General features: G+C 43.3%; 1 long non-coding RNA gene across 1 annotated transcript in view; it reads left to right on the top strand.

Moving 5' to 3' along the window:
* Positions 1-20,405, top strand: part of LOC137157708 (uncharacterized) — a 36,468-nt gene extending 16,063 nt beyond the window's left edge. The window contains exon 3 of the long non-coding RNA XR_010921204.1: positions 20,112-20,405. This is a non-coding gene — a long non-coding RNA (uncharacterized lncRNA). The remainder of the gene's footprint in view (positions 1-20,111) is intronic.
* Positions 20,406-20,900: the final 495 nt, after the last annotated feature.

Genomic DNA, 20,900 nt, shown 5'->3' with positions numbered 1-20,900 from the left:
GCTAGATATCGAAATTTGAAAAATGGCTTGATCTTCTTTTTTGGCTTAAAAAAAAAAATCAGTTTTCCCATAGGACACTAGCATCCCCCACCCCATCCCACAATTGGCTCAGTTTGGTCCAGCTTCCTTCTCTCACATGGAGCTAAGGGCAACTCTGGGCCTAATGTTGGTGTTACAAACTATTCCATATTGATCTAGGTGATTATAACACTTTTTTTAAAAGATGCAAACACAAGGAAAAAGTTCACACACACCCATTTTGAATTCCAAAGAGCAAAGGTCATTTACGGTAAATTTTCAAATTATTCCATTATTTAGAACATTCTGAGTTGATCTTTTCCCCTCCTGGCTTCCCAAACATAGCAAAGCTGGATCTGCTAGTTTCACTGTAAAGGAAACAAGGTTGATACTCTATCTCAGACATTGACTGGTGTGGGCGTTAGATATAATTACTCAAATTTCCGCCTCCTCCCCCACTCCCCACCCCGCCCTCATCCCAGTCTGGTTACTTTTTAGCATTTAAAATGTGTCTGCAACTGCTACAAAACAAATCCAGTGGAAGGATATAATTCACCATATCTTATGTTTCAATATTTCCATCGGCTACAGAATGGAGCATAAAAAGAAATCTTTGTGTTTTCATAATGCCTGGGAAAGTTAGCGAGAAGTAGAATGAAAAATGTGTTTGGACAGCACTTAATTCATTACTGGGTCTTCTTCAATGCTTTCGTATTTATCAGACAAGGTTTATGGGAGATGAGCAGTCTCACACCACTACTGTTTTGCAGTTCAGTTAAAGGAAGATATGATCTGGGAATTTTAAAATTTGTTACAGTGAATAGAAGTGCCTGATATTTTTTCAGCTCACAGAACAATTTTAATATTAGAGACAAGTTGGGTGAAGTAACAACTTTTATTGGGCCTGGGTCTGTCGGTGAGGGGGACAAGTTTTAGAGCTTACACAGAGCTCTTCTTTAGGTCTTCAGAGCTTTGTGGAAGCTCAAAAGCTGGTCTCTCTCACCAACAGATGCTGGTCCAGTGAAAGGTATTACCTCACCCACCTTGTCTCGCTGGTATCCTGGGACCAACACAGCTACAACATCACCGCATACAACAAATGAGTATTTGTTCATTTGCCAAGTCTATTTTCACACCTATCTATTTTTCCCTTGACACGTATGTGGCAGTCCCATTAAGATTAATAGAAGTTTCACATGCACAGAGGGGAAATTAGACCCTGTCCCAGCCTTCTGCCAGCTCTGTACAACTTCCTCTGGTTCAGAACCCTCGCTAATGTCAGCAAGTGCCATGTGGACAAAAAAAGGTCTGATCTGGAGAGGTGCTGGCCAGCTCTGGTTGAAGGGAATGGAAGCAGGGGGTGTGCAGCACCCCTCAGAGGGCATTCGTTACCTCACAGGATAGGGCCCTCTATGTAGCATATTATCCTTAACTCTCTGTAGTGGTATTATATATGTATATATTTGCCTGTGCGGGGCGATTTACTTTCTCACTGTGTGTGTGCTGTGTGTAAATATCACCACATCACACAGGTGGTGTGGAAAATATCAGAGCCCCCGGAAGCTATTTTTAAACACTGGTGTCTCAACATTAAGTCTAACAATCTGGTCATACACAATACCCAGAAGGTTTTCGAACCCGGAGTATGGTCCAAAGCCCACTGACGTCAACAGAGGGATTCTCACTGACTTCAGTGGGCTTTGGATCAGGCTCTGTCTCCTCGGAGAGTGAGAAATACCTTTGTTGCCAGCCAGCATGCAATCCCGCAAACATTTAGACCTGTGAATAACTTTGAACCTCAGAGTGGTCCTCCTGCATAAAGCTATTTACAGGTGGAAATATTGAGTCACAAGATAAGACACAGTGTCTGATCTTCCAAGGTACTGAGCATTCTCTGAAATTCCCTTAGATAATTCTAGGGGACTGGTTTATTTACATGGATCTGCTTGTAGATGTTGGGTTGCTAATGCCATTTGTTATATCCATTGCTGTACTTTTTTAAATATGAATGCATATTACATTGAAACAAGAGTCTAAATTCTTCCCTGATGTAACTCCCTTAAGTTCAATACAGCACTTCTACAAAGCCTTTTTCTGTGAAGAGGGGTGGTAGCGTTGTCTAATGGTTAGAGTCTAGGACTGGATCCAGTTCTGCCACTAACTTGTGTGACTGTGGGAAAGTTATTTACATCTCCCTGTGCGTCAGTTTAATTATGCCTCTTTCCATGGGTGTTGTGAGGCTTAAGTGATGAATGTAAAATACTTTAAGAGCAGCAGATGCAAGACACTATGGAAGTGTAAAGATATGTCACCTGTCTCCGTGGCCGCCATTACTGTAGTATTTGAACACCTCACAATCTTTCATGGACTGATCCTCACAACGGCTCTGCAATTATCCCCATTTTACAGACAGCAAATTGAGTCACAGAGATTAAGGGTCATGCTCAGTGTCACACAGGAAGTTTGTGGCAGAGCTGGGACTTGAACCTGAGGTTCAGACCACTAGGCTACCTAGCCTATCTGCTGGTCTGAAAGATACCTCGCAAGTACACGATGACTGAATATTTTACATTACCTCTTGGGACAGCATGCACATTTTATTTTAGCTTGTTCTGATGACCACATTATTGATTTGTTTGTCTCTTACTTAGGGTCACTATATCATCCACAACTAGTACTATGTGTATAAGGCGTCTTATGGCCCCAGTTCTGCAGATATTTACAGACTTGTTTAAATGTAAGCACGTGCTTAATCTCTTCCACTTCAGTCGAATTTCTCATGTGCTTAAAATTAAACGTGAATAAAAAACTAATATATATTATTTATCAAAGAAAACGTTTCCTTCTTGAACCTTCTTTTGGCAGTTGCATTCCTATTAGGACTTTTTGAAAATAGTTATATCTGTTTACTTAAACCTGTAATGTGGCCAGCGGTTTTAGAAGATGGCTTTTAAAAAGAAAATAACCTTGATCATTTTAGCTATTTCAATCATCATTTAAAATGTGTTTTGATCTCCCCGAGGTTATCACCCTTGTTCTGGGAGCCTGAATCCTTAAAAAGCCTGTGCTGTGATTTGCTTTTATTTTCTTTTTTTGGCTTAAGGAACGGGCTTGAAAGTAGCAGCTCTACCAACAGATTTCTTTATCCACAAGCCAGTTTGGAGAATATCCACAGGCTTCTATTCTAAGGCTCCTCAGTCCAGTTTCGAAGACGGCTATCTCTAGGATGGCATATGAGATGTAATTCAGTCTGTGCTAGTTTAGCCAAGGGTCTCTTCTGAACAGAGAATGCCAGCCTTGCCAAATGGTGTTTAAACCAGAGATGGTGCTTTTGTGATACGGTGAACTGTCTAGGAGCGATTGAGCTGAGACCACCAAACTGCTTCTAAATGAAAGTCTCCATTTGGATTTGAACCAAGGTCACAAGGTAAATAGCCAGTGCTTGATCCTCTCTGCCAAGCTCTTGGTAGCGGAAGGGCTTTGATGTTGAGAATGATAGTCGGCAGCTTCTGAACTAATGTCCAAGACAGTGATGTATAATACATTTGCTTTCCACTTTACATCTGCTGGTCTGCGTGTAGGTTAGTTTAAATATTATTTAATGACAAAAGAACACTTTAGCCAACCCCATTCTCAAAACATTGGCATTACCCACCCTCTTCCCCAACACACTCGCACCCTTTAAACAGAGGCCATGCCTTTGAATGTTAGTTGGCTTTGGGTCTGATCCTGTTCCCATTGAAGTCAATGGTTCCAGTGACGCAGACTCCTGGAACGCACACACCTTATGGCCGTCCCCATTCCAAATGTTCAGTGGAAAATGAAGCTTCCATTTTCTGTGAAAACGACTGCATGCAAGGTTGCTGCCGTGGTATCGCTGATTAATATCTCATGTGCTAGCGTGTACATATAGCCTACATCCAGGGATTTGGGGGCTTTATTAATTTCATTTTTTGGAGTTTATTTTTAGCCGTTTTTTTTAGTTCAGAGCAGATGTCCCAAAATGCAGGTTTCTCGGGCCTGTGTCTTCATTCCCTAGCACGCTTTTACGTAGCACTGTTCCAAAAAGCACGCTGTTAAAAGCGCACTCGGAACCTGTAGTCGGCATTACCTTACCGGCTCGCCTACACTGCATGTGGGTGGGAGCCTCCCAGCCCAGGTCCACAGACTTGTGATAGCGGGGCGGGTGTTAGCGCACTCCAACTAGCGGCGTGCACATTGTGGCTGGGGCTCTGAAGTCTGGAGATGGGGGGATGGGCTTCGCGGCCCAAACTCCAGCCAGAACCACGACATCAAAGTGACACCTAGGCAGATCTTAGTGCACTAGCAAACACAAATCTGTGGACCTGGGTTGGGAGACTTGCACCCAGATGCAGTGTGCACATATCCTTAGAAAGAAGTCAGGGAAGAGGGGCATCGCCTGTATAAACGGCACTGGCAGAGGGGTGAAATGAACACAGATTCAGCACCTCTTTCTGGAGCTGGTTGGATAAACACTGACTTCTTTTTCTTTTCTTAAATCGGGGGTGTGTGCTTGGTTAAAACCTAAAATGAGAAGCCTGATCTACACCCTTTATGATGGTGCTCCTTAAGCTAACAGAGCAGGGGCAAGGAAAGGCTGCTATACCAGCACCATGTAACTGTAGCAAACAGTGGTGGATGGACAGAAGGCTAGCAGTGCAGGAAGGAGAGCCTGGTGAGAAGACATAAGGCCAACCGCAGCGGAAACAAGCATGAAAATGGGGCCTGAGGAAATGACAGGCTAGCCATGGGTGAGTGAAGTGCTGTTACCCTGAAGGGGCTTTGAACGTGTGCAGAAAGGACACCAGAGAGCAATGGTCAGCACTACTATTGCAGAGAGGACAGCATGCATATGTAGAATGTGGCGACGTGGATCACTCCTAGGGCAGAAGGGACAGTGTGAAAATACAGAGCAGCTCTCCTAATCCAGTCACTGCACTGGTAGCGGCCAGATCGCTGGGGTATATTAGCATCTATCCGCTTTGACTGCGGTTCTCAGCTCCAGCATCTCAGGATGTCGCCATGCCTCCACTCAGAACGGGATCAGGGCCTTCGTTTGTCAAATCTCTCATAGAGACATTTCAATACAGGTTGCTTGTTCAAAAAGAAAACAGGGAAAGGTGGAGGGGTGGAACAGTTGCGCTGAGTGACGGGTTTCTGACAGGCTGCAATGGAAGCCAGGAAATTATCATTTAAGGCAGATCCATTCTGCCCAGACACTCGTAGGCAACTCATGCCATGGTGCAATCTTACGAAGCAGGAAGTACTGCAGTATCTAGGCGCAATGGCATGAGTTTGCAACGACATATTCACCTTCCCCTTTCATTTCTTGGCTATTGTCAGAAGCGCAATATCCATTAAAAGATGGCTGTCTCCATTTTGCTAGGCACAGCAGTCTGAAAGCACACATGAAGGGAAACACTTGTCACCACGTACAAACCGTGAAATGCAGGCGAGACTAAAAGCTTTAATTAAAATGCTCATTTCGGAGCATCCAGCTCGGGGTGCCTTTTCTGAAAAAGGCTATCCTCTCTGATCCAAACGCCGGGGAGCCTATTGTAAGAGACTGCCAACTAGTTTTCTACCTACATACCTACTGGTTAAACATAACAGTATAGTGCAAAAACTGCATTTCTGATTGTTTCTAAACTGTGTTACAATAACACCTACAGGACCTGGCCTCGTTCAAGTTGAATCCACTTTGCTAGGAGTTGTGCAAAAGGATAGTAAGAAACAGTCCCTGCTGTGAAGAATAGACAAGGCGGGTAAAATGTAGGAGGCAGAGTATAATATCAACCCCATTTTACTGATGGGGAATTGAGGAGCAAAGTGATACAGGCATGATCCAAAGCCCATTGAGGTCACTAGCCATTTTTCTATTGATTTTGAATCAGGACCCAAGTTGAACAGGAAATCTGTGAGAGAACTGGGAATTAAAGCCTGAAGAAGGATGATCCAGTGTTCAGGGCATGAGTTTAGGGCGTGGGAGATCTAGCTCCAAGTGTCCACTCCAACACAGACTTCCTGTGTCTTTGGCCAACTCACTTAATCTCTCTGTGCTCAGGTTCCCTCTTTATAAAATGGAAATAAGAGAAACTCCCTACCTCACAGGGGACTTGTGAGGGTAAATACATTGCAGATCATGCGATGCTCAGTTATACAGTGATGGAGGCCACAGAGCTACCTTAATTAGCTGTCCTAGTACACTACCTTAGCCGCAAGCCCATCCTTTCTCTCGAGGCGTCAAGGCGTGTTGCCTTTTTTAGGTGGGTCAGCAGAAAGCCTAAGGCTAAACCGCGACAGAGGGACTAAAATTCCTTTTTCCCCCTTTGTGCTTGGGCCTTTGAGACTGAGCCACATTTCCTGGAAGCTTGCCCTTCTGCTGTATCTATCCTGTGGCTACAGAAAGGCTCCTCAGCCATCTTTGCTATCAATTTGATGCCTTCCACCAGCACTAAATGAACGTGTCTCAGGACGATAAATCTGGGAGAAACGAGCTGAGAGACAGCCCATCCAGTGAGCAAACTCTCTCCCTCAGTGGTTTTAAATTATTTATATAAATAAAATAAGTCCCCCAAGCTTCCAAGCCTAGAGGGGACTGAATGAAAGTCAGTGGAGACATGAAGTGACAAAACATTATGACATCAGAAACTGTAAAATACAGGGTTGAAATCAGTCCAGAGCAGAAGAGGCTTGGTGCCAATCCTTGAGTCAAATGATGAGATGCCAATAGCCAGATTCTCCCCTCCGATCCAGCAGTTCAAAGGGGCCGGGAAGTTGCCAGATCTCCCCAGCTGCTTTAGAGGTGGCGTGGCTGGCTTCTACATCACCCCATTCCCAGAACCCCTGGCATAGGTGGTACTGTAGGGTGCACGTCCCTCAACCCCAGGTGGGCAGATGGATCTTTGGTGTATCTCACAGCAACTCTAAGACTGTTCTACAGCATACTGAAGCCAGCATAGACATGGGCCCTAGAATCAGGGAGCCACAACCAGTTCCTCGGTGGCTCCCATGCTCCCGCCCCCCACACCTCACATAGACACACTGCTGTGTCCAGCGACATAGCAATGAATCTTGGCCCAGTGATTCAGAATGTCACGTATGGCGGGACAGGCAATGAAGCGACGTGGAGAAATTCCTCTGATAGCAGCACATAATTATCGAGATGAGGCCAAATTTTCAAAAAAGCCCAGGGCCAGATTGTCAGAAGCTCAGCTCTCCAATCGCTCCCAGATTTTCAAAAGAGCTCAGTTTCCATTTAGGAACTTACTTAAGGGCTAGATTTATCCTACCACTTTTTTGTGGTGCCTCAGAAGGAGACCAACCGGACAGGAAAAACTGGCCCCGACTGTGAGCGCTGTGTGCACTCTTGGAAAACTCTGGTCAGAGAGAATTTTTAGGCAGAGTCTCTAGCTACTCCAAATCACTGGCTGCAGCGTCTGATACGTTTGCTGCCTTCCGTATCAGAAAGCAGCGGCCCCGCCCTGCAGCGCCCGGCTGTTGCTCCTGCCTTTCCCCAGGGGGCGCAGCTCACAGGTCGCCTGGCCTCCGAGGTCACTTGACCGTCTCGACTCTGCCAGCTGCCGTGGGAGCAGGGAGGAGGCCTGGCAGCACCATGTGACTGAGTCACCAGGAAACCCACCCGTGGGAGTGGGGCAGCCCTGGCCCTACCCTGAGCCCCTAGAGGCTGGGTGGTTTCCAGCTGTGGCTTCTAAGGGCCTCCCCCCCAGCTGGGGGATCCTGTGTATTAGCCACCCCGTAGCCCTGGTTAAATCCCCCTATCCTGCCGCCCCATATATAGAAGTCAAACTAGGCCTATGGGAGTCGCCTGTCTTCTAAAGTTTCAGGGAGCGAGAACTCATGTTGGGATGACCTCCAAAGGTAGGGGTGGGGGGAGGGGGAGGGGCACCCTTTAAGTCCAGGGGTTGTCCTTGTAACCATCGCTGCGCGAATGAGTTTATACTTTGTCTTCTGGCAGAGTGTCTGGTCCAAAACGCATTGGAACCACTCGGTGTCTTTCCATTGGCTTTGAAGCAGGGCCTTAACTTACAGCATGAATTACAGGCCCTGTCGTGAGTTCTGGTGAAATGTTTGTGATGATCATTGAGAGCCTGGCACCACAACAGTCAGGAGGCATTTTAATGCCCAGTTTTAACCGTGTTGTATTCTTTAGTGGGTTCCCCTTACCACATACAGAAACTTAAGGGGGCTAGGACATACTGTAACTAGTTCATGGGTTCCTATGTGTAGACACTACATGGCACAGCTCCTTTTGCCCGCAGGGGTGCAGACCAGGAAGGGAGCATGGTTTGAAGGACTAGCTGAGGTCCAAAATTCATGGGATTGCCAGGGAAAAAAACAAAAGATGTCCTCAAAAAAAAAAAAAATTTCACTTTAACACAATCAAATCTCCAGGTGCAGAATTTACATTTGGAGTAAACGTGCTATCTCAAGGTGAAATTAATAAAAACATCAGAAGGGTCATCTCAGACAGGATCAGTGGCTTGCTACTCCAGCTACTGCTCACAGCCAGCAACAGAAGCTTGAGAGGGAAGTGATAGAAACGCTGTAACTGACAATTAGGAAATAACCTGGCCTGGGGGAAGTTTTCTCCTAGCCGCCGCCAGTTAATGTGTGACGTATGCCCTTAACTATGAAGGTTTATATTACTCATATTTTGTATCCTATCTAATGTGCGTGTGGATGATCTCACTACCCATATAGTGGGATTTTTTGAATCCTGCTATGCTTTTGGATCTTGTGGCTGTGAGTTCCAGAGGTTAATTGTACCTTGTTTAACAGCGTTTCCTTGGATCAGTTTTAAATCTTTTACTTTGGTTTCCCCCTCCTTTTGTCCCCCTTTTCTTTTACTCTCAGCAGTAAATCTGATGCTTTTATTTATCACCTCATGTTCCCTGTTATTCACGTTCCCTCTAAACTGAACAATCCCTCCTCCTCCTCCTGCAGATGCTTCTCTATCCCGCTGATCATTTTCATTGCCTGTCTCTTCTGCTGTGCCTTTTTGAGACCTGAGCATGCTATTCCAGTTAGGAATGTTCCATTTTATTTATTTCTTTTTGACTACTGCTGCTGCACATTGAGCAGGAGATTTCATTGTGGCGCATGGGTTGCTATGAAGCTTCAGGATCACGTAGTATTTCTTTCCCTGCACCCAGGCCCCTGGTTTGGGGATGGATTTTACCCCTCGGACCTCTTTAGTGAAATGCATTTGGCCAGATCCTCACTTTGTGAAATGGGTATAATTCCATTGACGTCAAGTGGCTCCATCAATTTACACAATCTGAGGCTCAGGCCTTAAGTTTTAGCAGAGAAGGGTCTGAACCAAAACCTCAAATCCAAACACACCTGAACTTTGGGGTCTGGATCCAGATTCGGACCGAAACTTTGTGGCTGGCCCCTTCCTCGGTAACGTGCTGAACAAAAACCCGGCTCTTATCACTGCGGTCTTTGGAGAAGTTCAGATCCAAGTTCAATCTCTGAAGCTTGGGCCCAGTTCTGGGTCATAATCATGATCAACACTGTCTTGTCTGAAAAAATCCCAGCCACTGAGAAATGAGTAGGCTGCTCATCTCCCTAGTGCTTGATTTGTGCCAGGGCTTGCAAGGGGTGAGCCCCAGCACCTCTAGGCTCGGCAGTTCATAGCCACGGCACTCTGGGCTTGCTGCATCAGTTATGAATGTAAAAAAATTACTTGAGCCCTGGCACCTCTTTCATTGCAAATGAAGCCCTGCATCTCCCGCAAAAACTCTTTCCAGAGCCTGAGTCCAGTGTCCTGACTTCCAGCCTTTATCATCTGATCAAAAAAATAGATATATAAAAGTAGTTTGGGGGATGAAGTAGTGTTAAAGACATGAAAGAAATCCATGGGACATGCAGTGCATATCAGAAATAACTCTGGTGGCATTTGTGCAGGGTTTTAGTGCTCTTGTTTTGTTTTTTCACTGGTCCAACCACGCATATCCTCGCCCTCCGTCACTCAGTCCTTACCTTTCAATCTCCCCTCCTTTCACCCCGCCTCTCCAATAGTCCCACCACCCACCAAGAAAAACCTGGGAAATCCCACTCAAATTTAGATCCCTCTGAAGTTGCATTATGAGTTCGGTAGCATTGTAATTGCTCTTTAGACCCCATGCTGGAAGCCATGTGAATTTCTCTGGAAACTCAGCCCACTGTTGCAGACTAACTCATCACCGAGATGCAAAGATACTGTGCAATTCAGGTAACTCCAGGGATTGTTCTAGGGGAGCTTGGAGGAGATGGCTTGTTAAGAGTGTGAATTTCTCTAAACAACTTCCTTGCACCTCTAATGTAAATTTAAATTTGTGACAGTTTTGTGAACGGGATTGCCATTTTTACTACCCAGAGTTTTCTTGTGCTATCCCAGCTCTTTAAGACTCTAAGACCTTTAAATTCCATCTAGTGTCTATCACATGCCATTGAATTGGCATGTTTGCAAATTGCATGCAGTGAGATCCTTCCATACCAGCAGCTCTGTCTCAGATTCCCCACTACCCCTGCCAAACTAGTATTGCCTGCACATTTTTTTCATCTTTTCATTGAGTTCTGCGTGTCAGCCAGCACATTCTTTAGCACAGGCTTCAGTAGGCATGGTAACTGGTTCCTGATTGCAAGCTGCCTTGCATGTTTGCTCCTATTTCTTTCTGGCTTTTTTTTTTCTTCTTAGGTGATGACTTAAATGTGTTTAGTGTTATCAATCCTATCTGTTGTGTTTGTGATAAATTGCCTAGATATAATAAAAAGCCCTAATTGAGGTAGTGGTTCATTGAATAAGCAAAGCTTGTTCATCAGGACTGTGAATCTGAACTGTTGATAGCTGCAGGTACCTGAGGGCTGCCCAGAATGATTGCTATGTTGACTTTGTCTAATTGCAGGGGTGGAGCTAGGAAAGCAGTGATGGGCAGTGTAACACACAGTAGGGCGGTTGAAAAATACTGGCATAACCATGCAGAGCTAAACAAACTGACTGACAAAGCTCTTGGCATATTATTAAAAAATCTGGCAAAATGCTCATCTCTTGACAAAAATGTAGAAAGACTAGTAATCCATAACTTTATCCCATGTTGGATTTTAAAGTGGCTAATGCCAAGTTGTCTGTCAAAATTAATAGGGCATTGCGGTTTCTTATAGAATAGGAAAAAAAGATTCCTCATACATGATTTTTGTGTGCAATGAATAAAATATCTGCTAAAAATGTATTTAGGAAAGGCTTTGGTAGATGCTAATTTTGATTTTGAAAGAGCAGCACTTTAACAATGATGTTACCCTTTAGGTACTTGTGCTGAAAGCTAAAACCTTCTATTGACATCAGAAATCCTGCCATGATCTCAACTATAGTAGGAGTAAGTTTAAATTCTGATACGTTAATTAACTTTTGTCAAAATTTGGAGTTTTCCCCCAATAATGTTAATTAAATCTAACAATTTTCTTTTAAAATACTTATTTAATTTGCAGTGTTGTGCTGATAATGGGAATCTTCACAGGAACTGATCAATAGACTCATTTATAACCATGGTTGGTGGTATTTATTCTGTTTTTGCTATTGGGGAAGATATTGCCTCTGTTAGTTAAACTGTTGCTACTTTACACTTAAACCTCAGGAATGTGGCTCTTAAAAACATATTCCACATTGTTCGGCTTTTTATGGAAAAATCCTGCATGGACAGCTGTGAAAGACTCTATTGACTTCAATGGGAATCGAGAAAGTACTCCTCCACCACACAGGATTGGACCCTTACAAGTTTTCTTCGTTGGTTAAAAGTGTGGCGGGTATTTTTTTGGTTTTTTGTTTGTTTATTTTTTACTCTAGAAGAGTTTTCAGATTATAATCTGAATGATTGTTCGCAGGCATTAAAAACTCATGAAGGGAAGCCCATTCTTTACATAACACTCTGGGAAAAAATGCCATCAAGTGTGTTCTAGATAGACTTGTCATGTCATCCCACAGGACTTCCCAAGTGTAAAGGACAATATAAATATTGAGTTATAGGAAGAATCTTTGCAATTTAAACTGATGTAATAGCTGAATTGCTTTCTGATCTGATGAGATTCTCTAGTGTTTAAAATCAGTACAGCTATTATTATTATTTACTATTTGGGTTCTTGTAATACCAAGAAGCCCTAATCAAGGATCCAGGCTCCATTGTTTAGGCATATTATGCACATGCACAATGAAAAGACAGTCTCTGCCCCAAAGAGTTTACAATCTTAAGTAATGTTGAATTTATTTCTGAAGAACTGTTTTTTCTGACAAATATTGTTGCTAGTTATTACATTTCTGTGACCTATTAAGGACCAGGAACCTTATCTTGGAAACCCTTATCCAGGGGAGTAACCCCAGCAACTTTAATGAAATAAATTGCATGAGTAAGGATAGCTTATGTAAGTGTTGTCAGATCCGACATATGAGCTGGATGTAGCATGCATGTGAAAGCAAAACTTATTTAAATAGATTAGGGCAAAAGCCCTGCATGTCAGACTCCCACTGAAGTCAATGGCAATTTGGGGTGCAGAAGGAATGCAGAGTCAGGCCCCAAATGCATGGTAAAGTGTTCATGCTGATCATAATGGAGAAGCTCTGACTTTGCTGTTACCTAAAATTAATGTATGTGGGTCAGCATTTTTACCACAAATATAAAAAGCGCAACTGGTGAGTATAGTGCTAGCACGAATGTCAAATCTGGGTGTCTTGAAGGCTACCGTGAACAAAACATGCTATCACACAGGCAGGAGTGGGGTACACTTTGACTCTTGACTACAAGAGGATTGTGCAAATGCTCTACAAATGCTGACAGACTAAACCTGTAAATAGGAGATGGGCTGATTTCCTGCTGTTCATGTTTGCTCACTGTGAACATTTGGTTCACTTGGCTTGCCTCATTATTTCAGCTGGGGAAAGTCACTATATGAATTAATAGCAGATTTCCCTGCTGAAAATAAATGTTTACCAGTTTAATTTTTTTTTTCCTTTTGGCAGAGACCTGGCTTTTTGTCTGACTGCCTCCTTTTTTGGCCTGCACATCCCTGAGGTGTGTAATTAAAGTGAGGGAATTTGCACATAGTGCTTTAGGGGTTTAATGAATAGAAAACACAGGATATTTGATTGATTTGGTGCATACGATATAGTCAGAGTGTGCATTTCCTTTGTAAATTTCAAAAAGAGGGCCATAATAATATATGTGCATTCAACCCAGTACAATAAAAAAAGGGGGGGGGGAGGGAAACTGCATTTGTTTTCAAATTCTAATATAAATACACTGAAAAGAGCAATTTAAATTAAAGCAAAAAGGGTTGCAACTTCAACACGGTTCAGAATTAACAATCAAGCTCTATTTTGCCACAGATATAATTTCACTTAGTGTATATATGGAAATCTTTGGGAAAACTCCATTTTACATTGCAACATGTAAATATCCCATTCTGTTAGCTTAAAAACTCTTAAATGCCTCTTAAAAAGATGTGTGTGTGTGTGTGTACAGTATACTGTGTGTATACATATCTTAATATTATATAATTTGTGCACAAAGTATCATTTATAATTTGTATGGGGTTTTAATGTGTTTTATATAATGTTATAAATATATATATTGAGGGTGGATGTGCGTGCCATAAAATCAATTCCTTTTTTGCAGGAATGTTCAATAAATGAGCCTCTTCAATCTCCCCAACTAGAAGTATAGAAATACATTTTCTCACTCTACTGAGCAGCATACTGCTCTCTGTTTTGGCCCAAATTCTGGACCCACTTAAACACATACATGTTTTTGTATGTCCTTGTACAGTACCTAGCACAATGGGGGCTCGATCTCTGGGCCAAAGCTTTGTATCTGTTGTGTCGGGGAATCTGCGTCTTCTGTGCGCCCTTGAGCAAACCTCTGCAGGGGGTTCCGTGGCTCAGTCCAGAGACTGGAATGTGGGTGGCGGGTGGGGGCTAGCCCATTGATCAGTGCACAGCATACACAAAGCAAAGCAGCCTGCATCCTTTATTCCATCCCATGGGCAGCAACTGTGTCCTCCTGGAACTGAGGGTTCTATCTCCTTCCTCCCAAATCCTACGTAATTCCAATGGTGAACTCCCTTTGCTTGCAGTATCAGGAAATGGCCCTTGATAATTCCCTCCTGTCTTATGCATTAATGTTCTCAACCGTCTTCTATAGGAGAAGACAACTGTCTAGAATCTCACCATTTACTTTACACACACAGCTGTTCTGCTGGCTACACTCTGTCTCTCTCTGTAGACAGTCCTCAAATGCCTCCCTGGGTGAGCCAAGTCACTTCCTCCCCCCAAAGTGGTGCCTCCCAGTCACCCTATCCCCCAGGAGACAAACGTTTCCCCATGCAGTGTGCTACTGTTCACTCAGGGGGCCCATGAGCAGGCTCAAGAACTGAACTTGCCTCCACAAGGCGACAGTGCATTGGCCGAACTCTAGACCATTGGGCCAGCCCCTAATCTGTCTTGTTTTAAATGGAAGATCAAAATGTCTGGGCTCCCATGAAGGAGCAACCCTAGGAACAGCTGCCAGCCTCAGTCTGCGTACGGAGGAAAGAGAGTTTAAGGGTGTGTCGAATTCAGAAGGGAAGGAGGATCTAGAATCGCCACACAACTCCACTCTGTCCTTACAGTGAAGACTAGTAAAAGCTTATTTATATCCGAATAAGGTGAAAAAAATTCGTTTTTCTCTCTATTCATTTGACCATTTTGCTATGATCTATTTTTCACAGCAGAAGATTAGGTTCAATTGAAAGAGTCCATTGCATAAGACGTGCATGCTGAACTGAAAAAGACATTTCTTCATTAGAAGAGAACATTGTAACGTGTGTGATGGGTCACTAATGGAGAGGCTGTTTCCATGGTATCTCAGGCCTAACTGGAAGCTGGAAAGCCTAGCCTTCCATTGCAGTTTTCCCTTGAGGCCCCTGTCAGGACTGAAAAGTATCTGAACTTCAGGGGATTTATCCTATCTGGAAATGATCCTCCACACCTTTTGAGATTCCTTTTCTAATTGCACGATTATTTCTTTGTGTACTGGACTTCATCATTTAGGGCCTCATCGTGAACCATTGGAGTCAATGGGGACAGGAACAATCTCTTACGAGGCTATTTAGAACCCTGCTAAACAACCCCTCCCCGTTCATCAATTGAATCCTCATATCTGGCAAGTGAATAGAACTTGATGATATCTTCCTCGTCCTCAGTGGACATTTATTCACAGCTCACAATCAACACAAAGCTGAAGAGGTCAGCCTGATTTTTAGTCTTTGCCCAGAAGGTTGCCAGGAGTCAAATGGGAAAGCAGCTCGGGTCAATATTAAGGTAGAGCTATGTGGAGAATCTTGCTGAGTTCTGGCTACTGCCAAATTAATCAGTTCCAACACTTGGCTATACCCAGGACAAAAATGTAGAGGTAAAAGTATGCTCAGTGTATGGATCCAAATCAGCATGCGCTATCTTTTAGTTGGCTTCATTTGTTTTTGAATAAAAGGGGGAAACCAGCAGAAATACTCTTCAAAGGCAGCAATGCAGCATCTTGATTTTTCATCAGATTCTCTCAGGGCATTGCATGTGTACACTTTACAGCAGGAAAAAGGGAAATGTATGTATCCACATTTATTTTCTCGAGCTGCAAGAGCTCCTGTGTCTATTTGCTGTTAGCTCTTTGGAGGGTGTGAGAACCACGTAAAGAAGCTATACTCTGATTTGCGTCCATTTATTCTTTTGCATAGTGACAGTCCAGTTTGGCCAATGTACATGGCAGAGGTGCATTGCTGGCACAGGATGGCATATATTACATTAGTAGATGTGCAGGTGAATGAACTCCTTATGGTGTGGCTGATGTGGTTAGGACCTGTGATGGTGCCACTAGAGTCGATGTGCAAACTGGGTCTGAATAGGGACTTGGAATGGTTCTCTCATTACAAGAAGTAATTGTCACTGTTCACACATTCTCACCTTCTAATCAATGGTTGTGAATAGGCCTCCTCTACTCTAACTGAATGGACTTTGTTAGCACTTGTCCGCCCCATTGTTGTTTCTTACCCGTGGATGTATATATATACCCCCTATCTGTGATTTCTATTTCTTGCATCTGACGAAGTGGGTTGCAGCTCACGAAAGCTTATGCCGGCAGAAATTAAATTTGTTAGTCTTTAAAGTGCTACAGGACTCTGGTAGTTTTTGCTGTATACAGACTAACACGGCTACCCCTCTGGAACATCTCTTATTAGGTGTACTCATGGGGCCTGATATTGGGTAGGACCTCAGATTCTTTAGCATGATATTAACATGGATTTCAGAGAGCACTAAAAGGACCATGGCTGAACCTGGCTGTTGAACTCTTCAGTAGGTAAAAAATCCTCTCCTAAAGTGGCTAAGAGAGAGCACTTTATACCAACACTTTGCCACGATAGTACTGTATGGCGTAGGGCAGCAAATGACTAGAATAAGGAATTCTGTTTGTCTAGAATGCGAGCTAGGCTTGTCACCTAAAGAAGACAATAGAGGACCTAGGTCAATAAAGGAACTATGCATGTACGTAATATGTTCATCCTCTCGCTTTCCGAGCCCTTTCAGAAAGTTTTATTGTTTTTTTAACTCTTGTAACACTGGAACACGGCCCCCTTCTCCATCAATCATGGTTATGCAGCAGAGTTAATCACTCCTGGAACTGGAGTGCCTTCCATTTTCTATGCAGCCAAAAAGGGGAATTTGAAAGGCAGGAGGATCAGAAGCGGTGAACAAGGCAGTCTGCTCCTCAACATTCAGCCACTCACTCCTCCCCAACCCCCACCCCCTTGGGCTTCCCTCGCAAGCTGATCATTTGCCTGAATACCATAGATCATTGTCTTCCCACAGCCTCAGGATCTGCAACCTGCTGGGACCTGCAGTGCCAGAAGGCAGCTATTTCCCCACGGAGCTGGAACTCCTGGTTGCTTACATTTTATTTTTAAATGTTCCCCAAAGGCCTGGGGTTCACACCATTCACTAAAGTCGCACACATTTTCATTTTAACGTGTTAAGCTGTTTGCTTTTAGTCATACAAATGCCAAACAGACTTCCATCCAGTATGCTTCTGTCTCCCTCATTCCTGGCTTTCAGCAAGCACTCAAAGGGAATCGTGGCGAGTTTGTCCTTACGTTTGAAAAACTCACTCCTAAGCAGATAGCTTGAGTCTGCCAAATTTCAGCCCACAGCATTATTGCTAACTCCTTCAAATTAGAAAGCACGAATATATGGCTGTGATGGTGGGAACTTCGGTAATGCAGTTGATGGTTATGTGGAATCTTTTAATCTACTACAGATGAAAGGTAAATGGGAGAAAAAACTCTCCGATGGGAGTTTAGTCTTCTTAGATTTACCTCATTTGAAATAAAATGATCACTCACCGCCATAATGTATAAGCAGAAACATGTAAATAGTGCATATTGGTGGCCATGGCTTTATTATAAACAGGTCCTGCAGTCCTGAGAGGCAAAACTGCCATTTGTTTAAGGTCAATTTTGCCTCAGTCAGGGCTGCAGGATTTGCTCCTAAGTTTATATAATATAATATAATATAATTAATTAATATAATAATTAATATGCACAAAAATATTCATAGCAGTAAAGAAAAAAAATCATCAACGCAAGAAAGGGGTTTCATGAAGCAGAACAGCTATTCGGAATGGGCATAGGCTGCAGTTTGGTTCCTAGTATGCATGCAAACCCGGCCTTTTTACTCCTCAGATCTGCTTCCTGTCTGTACGCAAAGTCACACCCAGGTCTCTGATACTTGTATTGTTCCTTCTGTACCTCTTTTATGGCTGAGTGTTACGGTGCCTGGTGGAGGCCTCTAGCAGAAGTAATCTCATGTTCAAGTGAAAGTGCGTCATCCTGCTTCAGTAGTAATAGAGAAAAGTATTCCACAAGACTGTGAACAGCGGTTGCGTGAACTCAACCTTGTCATCTCTAGAGCTCAAACAATGGGATGCCCAGAAATGCAGAATCATTTTCTGTTGTTCCCCTTTCCTCCCCCTAAAAACAAACACTACGTCAGATCAGCATACAGTGTGACTTAAACAAACAGGGATGTTACCAGAATGTTTGGACGTTGGAGACATTTACAAATCCTGATTTCCCCTTATTCAGCTTGGGCTTGAACCAGCAAGATGGTGCGTATTCTGTCCCATATCCAGCAAAGCACTTAAGCACATGCTTAAATTTAAGCATGTGATTACTCCCATGGGCTCAGATACAGCACCTAGCTGCATCAACCCCATCATTTCTAATGTTACTTCTGCCGATAAAGGTGTAGACTTAAGTGAACCCTGAGTTGGAGGCAATTTGGCAGCAGGAATACAAGTTGCAGTGTAACAACCTTTGTTTCTAATAAAATCCCTAGGCTAAATACAAGCCTAAAAGGTGTATGCCAGAACAAAGAAACATGACTGGGAAGGGCTTATGTGTCGATAGTTCAGTTATCCCACAGTGCACTGGTGAATGTATTATGTGAATATATTCTATGAAGCCTTATCTTTAGACTTTTTTTTTTCAGTGCAATAGCTTTAAAGTTACTAAGGCAAGCAGCTCTAACTAACTGAGTATAAGAAACAGTCACATAAGGAGGAGGAAAAGAGAAGGGCTATAAAGTAACAATCAACTCTGGGAAATTATTTTCATCTTCTACCTTCCCTCCTCATTCCCAGAGGTCACTTTGCTACTTCGAAAGGCTGTTTGATATGGTGCTGAAAGAAGACTATTTAATATCTTAAACTGGGGTTCTGCTCTGGAAAGTCAGTATGTTAAAATGAGGCCTTTTTACTCTTAAGATCAGCTCCCTGTATGTACTCAGAGACACACCTAGGTCTCCTTTATTCTGTGATTCCACCACTGCAGAATTTCTCATGCAATCTGCCCCAGCTGCAGACTTGTGCTCAGCATTTAAGCTTTTGTTTCTCAGAAAAGGTTCTCTCTCCAACTCTCATGGTTGTTCAAATCCCCGTGAAAACATGAACCAAGTGCAAGCCAACATAGTGTAGTCTTTCTGAGCCTGCAACTAGCACATTAGGGATGCAGTTGGTAATAAGTAATATTTACAGTGCCAGCCATTTACTTACACCTGTTCATAGGTGTTCCTGAGGTATAGTGTGGCATGCAGAACCTTTATTACGATAGGCAAAAATGAAAGAACCCAACATGACTCAGATCCCAGATTCAGTTTACAGGGATACTAGTTAGAAAAAAAATTTCTTTGTTCTTGCAGTATTAGCTGTGAGAGGGATGAACTGTTCTGTTAATTTCTGTGGCATGTTGACTCTGAAACCTAAAGTTGGCATTTTAAATGTCGCCGTTATTAACTTTCACAGCTGATTCTTTTAGCAGAAACATTCAGCTAATGTGTTTACCCCAGAATCTCAAATTTCCTTCTCAGGTGCCAAAACCCCCAACTGTTCCTAACCTGCATGGAGAGCTGGAGGTGTATGTCTTACAAAAGGAGACCAGATATGTTACATCCATAACATACATAGTCTTCTCCAGCCTCAGTCATGAGATATCAAAGCTTGTCCTCCTGACAGTTTAATTCTTTCCCCAAACTACCAGGCTCTTACTGCAAGTGTCCGAGCTACCATAAAAGTCATGCACACATGTCTTCTGCCAGCAAGGAGTCATGTCTTCTGTCAATGTATTACTTAGTACTCAACATTCCTATTATCTTCAGACTGACTCTGGATTTGTTCAGAAAAATAATGCAAGGAGACCCATGAAAACTTCACTGGCGTCTATTCATGCCTGTCTCAGTACTAAGCTGACACAATTCTAGTTTCCTTTCCTGCCTTCCAACCTTTCTCCGGCCCTCCTATCAATTTGAAAGTTTATTTTAGCCCTGGTACATGAAATGAACATATATTCAAATGGGAAAAAAATTAAACAATTGGTGTATGGGAAGAGGGAACTTCACTTTCCCAGTGAGGGATTATTGGGGTTATTAACTGGTGATATTAAATCCCAGACCCTTTTGGATTAATTCCTAAATTTAACATCATCTCTGCTTTATCCAGAACAAAGACAGAGCAGAAACCTGATACACAGCAGCACCAGACTCAGGGATGAGCCATTACCAGAGACTTAATAAATGATCATTTTTAATAGCTACTTTGGCTATTCTCTTTTGCCTGCCGGATTGCTACCTATCAGCCTAAGTGCTGCCCTCGCTGGACTGTGATTGCTCGCAGAACCTGAAATTGTAACAGCACCGGAGTTATTGACCCAGACCGGCAGAGCTCTAGTCAAGAAACCTTGTGGTTTAGCTGATGCTAAGGCATGTTTTCCCTGATTAAACTTCCATTTATTTGTCTGAGACACCACAAATAAGCAGTTGACTATATTATTTTATAGAACATTTATTTCTGTTACTCTCGCATGGCCTCAAGAGCTGCACGTTTGCTTTTCACAGTGGTTCTAGAGGCACAGCGCTCATGCAAGCTGCCACCAGCCTACCCCAGTATCCTGCAAACAACAGCTTGCAGTACAATCTGAGTCAAATTTTCAAAGGCTAGCACCCCTGTTGCTCCTGCAAAACCAGGGCATATACCATCCTTGCGCTTGTGTTCACACTGCCAGTCCTTTAGTTACCTTTCCAACTGCTTGTGCTCACGTTTGCCCATTGTTTGCGCACAAGCATTGTGGCATGTCCGAATGCAGATTCAAATTTGCCTTCACGTTGAAATGGAGCAGCTCGAATGTCAGTTCTTCATACACTGGCAAGCCCTCCCAAGATAAGAGGGCTCCAGCGCTGGAGCTGCACAGAGCATTGCACCCAGGCGCACAAGATGAAAGTGATGGCCAGA

This window comes from Emydura macquarii, unplaced genomic scaffold (assembly GCF_026122565.2).
Source record: "Emydura macquarii macquarii isolate MOO-44397 ecotype Brisbane River unplaced genomic scaffold, CSIRO-AGI_Emac_v2 contig_1551, whole genome shotgun sequence".
NCBI classification, from domain to species: Eukaryota; Metazoa; Chordata; order Testudines; family Chelidae; genus Emydura; species Emydura macquarii.
The sequence above is the reverse complement of the archived record's forward strand: the minus strand, read 5'-3'. Positions and strand labels throughout refer to the sequence as shown.